The sequence below is a fragment of the Engystomops pustulosus genome, chromosome 6 (assembly GCF_040894005.1).
Source record: "Engystomops pustulosus chromosome 6, aEngPut4.maternal, whole genome shotgun sequence".
In the NCBI taxonomy this organism is placed as follows: Eukaryota; Metazoa; Chordata; class Amphibia; order Anura; family Leptodactylidae; genus Engystomops; species Engystomops pustulosus.
The window spans coordinates 126,202,306-126,211,635 of NC_092416.1; positions in this window are offsets into that span (position 1 = coordinate 126,202,306).

The window sequence follows — 9,330 nt, forward strand, 5'->3', positions numbered from 1 at the left end:
TGTATATGCTCATTCACTTGTTTCTTCCACTGACCCACCGTCCCCTGGAAAAAAAAAATAAAGGGAGCATGCACTATTTTTTTTAAAGTTTGGAGTGGTACATTAGACCAGCTATTAGTTGAGCTAGTTAAAGGGGTTGTCCCATCTAAGCAAGTTAGGCCCTATCCACAGGATAGTACCTAACTAGCTCATTGGTGGAGGTCTCAGTGATGACACTCACACAGATCATGAGAACGAGAGTCTGATGTATCCCTGTCACCCTGGGATGACGAGCACAGCCAGTTGCGCTTGCATGGGCTGTTGCGTTCATCTCTATAGAGCTGACAGAGAATGCTGAGTGCTGTACTTGGCAATCTCCGTCAACTACATAGAGATGACCCCTTCGGTCATCTCGGAATGGGAGCAGGATACATCGGGTCCCCGTTTTTATGATCCGTGGGAGTCTTATCGCTGAGACCCCCACCAATCAGTAAATTAGGCACTCTTCTGTGGAACAACCTCTTTCAGGACTGAATCTTCTATTTCCTGGGCTAAGCCATGTCCCCTTTTCTGACAAGTTGGAAAACTTAGGGCAGCAGGGTGGCTTAGTACTTAGCACTACAGCCTTGCAGCACTTGGGACCTGGGTTCAAGTCCCAGGGTCAACATCTGCAAAGAGTTTGTATGTTCTCTTTGTGTTTGCATGGGTTTCCTCTGGTTTCCTACCACACTCCAAAGACATACTGGTAGGTTGATTAGATTGTAAGCCCCTTGGGGGACAGGGACCAATTTGGCAAGCTCTGTGCAGTGCTGCATAATTTGTGTGCACTCTATAAATAAAGAATTATTATTAAAACTGCCTAAACCACCCTCAATAAATGTATAAATGCGGCATACTGCATTTCAGTTGCAAATTGCTCCAAATTCTGGAATAGAAAGATAAATCTTCCCCAATGAGTCCGCAAAAAGAAAGCTCAGGAGGGAAGGTGAGTATAAAAGTTTTTTTTTTTTTATTATTGTGCACACTAAGGAACCTCATACAGGGTGAATCGGGGCACTAAACCACTGGTTAATAAGGACCTGTGGGTGGTTTAGTGCCCAGAATCGCTCTGAAAGGTTCTCTTTAGGAGTGATGTCATATCTGTATTCTAGTTCTGTGACTTCCATTCTCTGTCTACAGGAAGATAACTCCCTGTAGTGTAGCTATGTGTATACCTTGTATCTTACCACCATATAGTCACTGTTTGCTACAGTTTTTTCAAACCCCTCTAAATGTCCTTCTTACGTCCAACACACATTTAACCCCTTCACGCTCCGCGGCGGATATATCCGCCACGGAGCGCAGTGACTTAGCGCTCAGTGGCGGATATATCCGCCACGGCTCCTATGCCGGCTCGGCTCTGGATCAGAGCCGAACCGGCATCGGGAAACACGGGGTGCCGGCTGTAACGAATAGCCGGCACCCCAGTGTAACACCCGCGATCGGAGTTGTCTCCGATCGCGGGTGCTTAACCCGTTAGATGCCGCGGTCAGCGCGACCGCGGCATCTAACAAGTATCTGGGGGGTCTTTCCCCCACGATCGGCCCCCCCGAACCGTTTTCGGGGGGCGCCGATCGTTGCTATAGTAACTCTGGGGTCCGATCTGGACCCCAGAGTTACTAGCAAGAATTGCCAGTAAGATGGCGTCTGTGACGTCATCTTACTGGCACAGTGCCAGCCTATGCAAGTGCATAGGCTGACACTGATAATACTCTGCAATACATGAGTATTGCAGAATATTATCATGAAGAAGCAATCAGAAGATTGCTTCTTCATGTCCCATGGTATAAAAGTGAAAAAGTAAAAAAAAAAGTTATTCAATAAAAAAATAAAGTCATAAATCACTAAAAATGCCCCAAACCCCCAAAACATATAAAGAGACATATAACTCAAAAAAAAGTCTAAATCATAACACAAACCCCACATATATAGTATCACCGCGTCCGTAACAACCCGTAGAATAAAAGTAAATCATTATTGAACCCCCACGATAAACGCCGTAAAAAAAAACTGTTATAAACCCTCCAAAAATTATGATTTTTACCTTTTCAATCCCACAAAAAATGATATAAAATGCGACCAAAAAACCATATGTACTCAGACATGATACTGGTGCAAAGTACAACATGTCCCGCAAAAAACAAGCCATCAACCAGCTCCGTAGCCAAAAACGTAACAAAGTTATGCCACTTGGAAGATGGCAATACAAAAATTATAGATTTTTCCCCACATTAGGGTTTTGTTTGACAAATTTAGTAAAACGTAAGAAAATATATTCATGTCTGGTATCCCCGTAATCGTATCAACCCATAGAATAAAGATAACATGACTATTAGTCTATACGGTGAACACCAAAAAAAAAAAAGTCAAAAATCCAGTACAGAATTGATGCTTTTCTACTCCTGCCCTCAAAAAAAGTTCCTAAATTTTCAACAATAGGTGATACCAACCCCAAAATGGTAACAATGGAAAAAGCATCTCATCCCGCAAAAAAAATGCCGTCACATGGCCCCAATAACGAAAAAGCGAAAATTTTATAGCCTTCAAAAGGGGCCAATGAGGAAACTAAAATCCTGGCAGCTGCAGCGCCCTCCTTCCCTTCTGCGCCTCGCTGTGCCCCCATAAAACAAGTAACGGACACATGTGGGGGGTCTCTGTACTCAGGAGAAATTGCAGAACAAATTGTATGGTGGGTTTTCTCTTTTTATATTTTGGAAATGTGTAAATTTTGGTGCTAAATGAACGTATAAGGGAACAATATGACCATTCTAAATTTCACCTCCATTTTGATTCAATTACTATGAAGATCTCAAGGGGTTAACAATCTTCGTAAAAGCTGTTTCTGATAGCTTGAGGGGTGCAGATTTGAAAATGGGTAGATTATATAGGGGGTTTTGATGCTAAATATGTAAAATTTCATTCAAAACTGTATTTATCCCCAAAATAGTCAATTCTGAAAATCCGGAAAAGCGATATTCTATTTGTAAGCCGCGTGACGTCAAAATAAATTATCGAGATATTTCAGAAATTATGAAAATGTAAAGTAGACAAATGGGAAATGTTATTCAGCAACTTATTTAGCTGGTAAATCTATCTGCCTGAAAACGCAATGATTTAGAATTTCGAAAATGGCAAATTTTTCAAAAAATTTATCATATTTTCTTTTTTTTGTAAATAAACGCAAAACTTATCTGCCAAAATTTACCACTAAAATGAAGTACAACATGTGGGGAAAAAACAATCTCAGAATCGTTTTGATAAGTAACAGTGTTCAAAAGTTATAACCATATAAAGCGAAGCAAGTCAGAATCCAAAAAATCGGGCTGAGCCTTAAGCTGTAAAATGGCTGCGTCCTTAAGGGGTTAAACAAGTGTGTGTTTACACCACCCTGTGTTCCCTGCCTGGGGCTTGTAGTACAGTGATTTCACATGTGTTGTTTCTGGCAGTGTATTCATATTGTATACAATTTGTGTGGAGCTTGGTTCTGCTGCTGTACTTATCTACTGAGCTGTGTTTAAAAACTGAGCCTTTTCTGGTGCTGTAGTTATTTACTGTGCCTGTCTACGATACACAAAGACATTTAATAGAAAGTGCAAAGTTAGACCATGGCAGAAATAGCCATTTTTGTCTGGTTTCTTCTACAGTAGGAATTGTTGTGGACTGTCATCTGTAAACATTGCTCAGTTATTCCAGCATGTGTGTCACTGGCTTTACGGTACGCCTAAATGTGTACAGGCAGAAAATTAACCACTGGAAACTTGTTAATCGCTGTATTTTGGTCATTTTGGTTGTTATGGTAGTTTTCATTCAGAAATATTATAGTTATATTATTTTGTTAAAGGTGTTGTCTGGGGATGTTAACTATTTTATATATGGCTTTAAAAAGTGTTAAAAACAGTTTATAAGCGTACACTCACCTCTCTCTGCAATCCCATTCCCTTACAGCACTGTCCGTCACTACCGAGTCTCTGTTTGTATACCGGCAGGCATTACTTTCCTTACCTAATTGCCCACACTGTTATACTCCACATTCTGGCTACTGCACAGTATCCCTGCGATGGCCTCCAGATTTTAAAATACACTTTATATTCCCCCCCCCCCCCCTATATTTTACAATGACCCTCTATTATGGCCTCAGCACAGTTTATTTAAATACTATACTTTATATTACAACTATTTATTGTAGCCCTTAAAATTAATACCAATAATAAGCATAATTCATATTGAAATGGTTTATTACAATATCAGCTAATATGTTTTTAGTTGCCATTTTACATTTTGCTTCTCTTAGCAGAACAATGTTGTTAACATATACTATAATGAAGAATTAAAATGTTATTGGCCCTGTACTCAGGCCATTGATTTTGTCCGGGTAGAGTAGACACAGGACTGATGATGGCCGCTGGTCACATGTCCATCACATGTCCTGCCCTTGTCTAAGCAGGTCATGTGATCAGCACTATGTTTGGCTGTAGTCAGTTTTTTTAAACATGAGACTGTATGTTGGAGAGGATAGATGGTTTTTGCATGGAGGGGATTGGATGTAATCGGCACATGGCAGGATTTATCACACTCTGGCACATCCAGTATAGCCAGAGTTACTGTGACCAAACCTCAAGATCAAGGGTCTTGTTAACTGGGTGAGTAGCTCAGGGGTTTTCCGCTTTCTGCAAATAATCGATATTGTTCGTTTAAGGAAACATTATACGATTTGCCAATATTCTTTCTTTATCAATTCCTCGCCGTTTTCTAGATCTCTGCTTGCTGTCCTTCTATAGGAAGCTTCTATGTTTACTCCAGTGAATAGAAATCTGTCCATGGTCATCTGATGAACATGCAGGTGCATCTTTCTTGCACACGCCACCTGCTTGAGACGTGCCAGGATGCAGGACAGCCCTTCGGTCCCCACACCAAGCACTGTGACACCAGCGTGCCCTAGGCCGCAACCGCCAGCCACTCCGGTATTCTGGGCCCGGCTGCCTCCAGGTCCCAAGAAAAAGCTAGGCCCCGGTGGGGGATGTAGCACATCCCATCACATGGACAGATTTCTATCCGTTCGAAGTAAACAAAGAAGCTTTCTACAGAAGGAGAGCAAGCAGAGATCTAGAAAACTGTGAGGAATTGATACAGAATGTGTATTGGAAAATTGTATAACTTTTCCTTACACATACCATATCAAATATTTGCTGAAAGTGGACAACCCCTTTAAAGGCATGTGTTAACAAACAAAACTGCAGACAGTACTTGTTGGCAACCCTAGAGGGCCGCTTAGTCATACATTTGTATGTTGTTAGTAACAGCAGTAATGTAAATAGTGGATTTATATTCCAGGATTATAGTTACATTGGAGCACTAGGGGAATGTCCTCATACTGTGGATCTCTGCAATGAGTTGCCCGGAGTTGCTCCCCTCTTCTCTGAAGCAGCCTCCTGGTTGCACACTACAGCTGTTGCTCAGAGCATGCACTGGGGCTGTGGATCAGTTCAATGCAAAGGACTGGTCCACTTCCAGAAATATAAATCCATTCTTACAATACTACAAACAATAAATACAAAGTTAGGATTAAAGCTCTTCAGTGCTGCTACCTAACAATACCTGCAGTTGGTTGCTAAAAGTTTATACTGCTGATAAACACCCTCTAGGGTGGAAATCGCTTAAATTCTGTTTGAAAGCAAAATCAAAACTCACAAAACAAATGTTTTGCATTTAAATAATACCAGACACCGGGTGCTAGTTACCGATCGCATGCGTTTCCACAGAAACGCATACACAATCAGAACGTGGTACGGCCCTACGCACGAAGATCTGCATTAAATGAGTACTGTGGGCACAGCTAGGTGCAGTTTGCCTGTGTAGTGGCGCCTTTCTTCATGAATCTGGTGTCCTCTGCACTGTCTCAGGGCGCATTCACACGATGCGTTGCGTTCTGTTATGCGTTGCGTTTTTGATGCATTCCACTGGTTTCAGCCTTGATTACATGCTAAGGTTACATTGCATTTCCACTGCATCTGCTAAAACGCAATGTAACCTTAGTATGTAATCAAGGCTGAAGCCAATGGAATACGTCAAAAGCGCAACGCACAATGCAACGCAGCGTGTGAATGCGCCCTGACAGAGTCTACCGTTATTTTTTTTTGTCCACTTTAATATGGGGCGTGCAATACATTTCTTTTGGAATATTGCATGTTAAATGTGGCACACGGACCGATTGAGGACCTGAGCGCCCATTTAAATCCAGAATTCGGGTCGGTATAGTGCAGTGTGCACCACAAATGTGTCTCAGAAACTTCTTACGTACACGTGCAAGCAGTTTGTATGTGAAAAAAGTGTGTCAAGTCAGACAGAAAACGGACACACAGCCTTCAGTGTGCCACTGTGTTACACCCACTAAAAAAACTATGTGGATAAAGCATGAAAAAGAGATTCAGAGATCAGCAAAGAGAGACTTCTAGGCACTAGGCATAACACTGTGTATCAGTGGGCATAGTGCCCACATATTAATGTCAAACTCAAATATGATTTGTTCTGGAGTAATTATGTTAGTTTAATAAACAGTCTATCATTAGGCTCTATTATTATACTGTTACTTTATATTTACTATAGCAGTGATATAAATGCTGGGAATTTTTGTGTTTCTATGCCATTGTTTACATGGAGGGTAGTGGAGCCTACAAGGAGCTGTATTGTACTTGACAACTCTGCTGTGAAACGGAAATCTCCTTGTATAATGTAGAAAAACCAAGGATAAAAGTATCTCCAGATAACGGGAGTGGTCACTAAGACTGTGCCTCTAGCATACAGACCAAGGGGAACCAAGATTACATGGTTTATAAGAGAAAATCTTCTATTTAACTTCAAGTAAACTGTAATACCAGAAATCTTCGGCCTCGGAATGAGCAGAACAGCTCCGGTCACTGAGCCGAGGAGCTGCACACCGAAGATTTCTGGTAGGAGGATCAAAGAGTCAGGGTGCGGTCACACGTCGCGTTTAAAAACGCATTGCAACGGCTGAAGAGTGATTTACCTAATTAAACAGCTGTTAACACGTGTGTTTACAAAAAGCAACTGTTAACGCAGCCTTAACATTTGCGTTTTGTAAACACACGTGTTAACAGCCGTTTAATTAGGCAAATCACTCTTCAGTTCAGGATTTATTATGCACCTCAGTGCCTGCTGCCACCAAATATTTCTAGTCAATGGTTTTTGGAGTTAGGTCATCACTTCCTACTTCTGCTATGTGTAAGTATTGTGCTTCTTCAAACTACACTTCCCTCTATGAACATACAAGCCAACTTTGTATCCGTTCCCGTGTTTGTGCAATGATTTCAACTTTTGGAACAACTGTCCTGACTTGACTCCTCTTATCTCCAGCATGTAACCAACGTCACAGTGAACAAAGCCCTGTCTTATTTTGCTGCAGTCCTTAAAAAGAAGCATGTTTTGTTGAATGTAGTTTGAGAATAATTGTACAACTATATATAAAGTAAATGGATGTCTTCTACAATTAGTGTGGACTTTCTTAATCTTGGTCAGAATAGTATAATTTCCACAATTCATCTCATCACACTTTGTTTTCCAGAACTGTTACCTTTTTAATCACCTTCCTTATCTTGGTACCGATGCCAAATCTATGCTTGTTGTGTTGTGCACTGTTCCCAAATGCATAGGGTGCTGGTGGTGGTTTATTTAGTAGACGAGACCTCAAAGATTTAATAGTATCGTGAAAATGAAGCAATGCAAGAAGTGGGGACTTGAAGATGAGAATGCATATAATAAAAGAGACAATTGGGTGCTGATCCATCCACATATGGATCTTAAGTAGTAATGCAGAAAGTATAAGGGCTAAAACACATGGCCATGGTCAGTCAGTGTAGAGGCCAAATTGCCAAGATCGGGACTCCAAGCATCATAGGCTCGTTCTTGGCACAGTTTATGGTTTGTGATGTCCTGATTAGTGTTTTAGCCCTTAAATGGAATTGCCCATGAAAGAAAGTTCTAAAATTTTAACCACCTTACTTTTAATTTTACTTTCTAGTTTTATTGATGTTTTAGCTCCTATAACTCAGTGATGGTCAGTGTAAAATTCCGTGGTCGGAGACTCTCTAACCAGACACTTCATGATTCCTCTGTGCCATGAGATGCAGTGTGCTGACAATGTGCTTAGATTATCAGGGTACAGGGTTTATCTCCACTTGTTGAGATCCATGAGATTAATATAAAACACAATAAAAAGCTCAGCTCTGTTTGCTCACCTATAACACACACAGAGTTAGCTCTGGTATACTTCCTTCCCCTGCTATAAAGATCTTATCTGTAGTTTGTCTCTGTACACTGCTGCTTATCGGCAGGAAGTGCCTGTGTCTGGGCTAGCCTTGTAATGCAGGGGGGAGGGGCAGAAGGCAGAGGGCACTGCATTGTGCAGACAGAAGAAGCTATTCGGGAGAAGAATCTGCCCTGCCCAACCATAGCCAAAAGATTTACAGTCAGATCCCGGGGCAAAATTGCATACACCAGGATCTATAAAGACAGGTTGGAATTATATCTGTGTAATACTTTTATTTGTTAATAACAGTGAATTACAGAATGTGTAATTTTGTTATCCTGAGTATATTCAAGAATCTTGTCTTTGTGGGAATATCCCTTTAAGGTGCAGGTTGTGAAGCAGAGTTTACTGGGGGGCTGGCAGATATGAATGCTAGCAGCAGTACAGTGCTGTATAATGATGGATGTAGGTAGTATTGCAGCATATGTTTTGGTACACTGAACAGTACTGCAATGAACTGTAGTCTGGGTACAACCCCGAAGGAGTATGTCATGTCTTTTCCTAACTATCCAATGGTTCCTAGGGAATCAGCTGCATCTTTCCATAAATCCAAAACAAGACAGGTGGGATTGTCACCGTTTAGCCCTTTAGGTATTTATGGCATAGATAATGGATAATAGGAAATAATCCTTAGGGTGTGTCACAAATGCAATGCTGGTTGGTGTACAAGAGCGGGCCTCTGCCCGATCGCATATGCCTTTCTATGGTATTATATTGATTTAATGCAAAACCCTTGGTTCTGGTTACCAATCTCATGCCTTACCAAAGAAACACATATGCGATCTATCCGAGGCCCGCCTCCATACGCTACCGTTGCGTTTGTAAATGCAGCACTAGAGGTACCTGTGACTGCACCCTCCATGTGAGAACCCAGGAAAAGAAAGAGTCAGCAAAATAAATATCTGGTCTCAAGTCTTTTAATCGCAAAACATTTCACTAACCTTTTTCAGGTTGGATGCACAACTTGTACAGCACGCACACACATCATT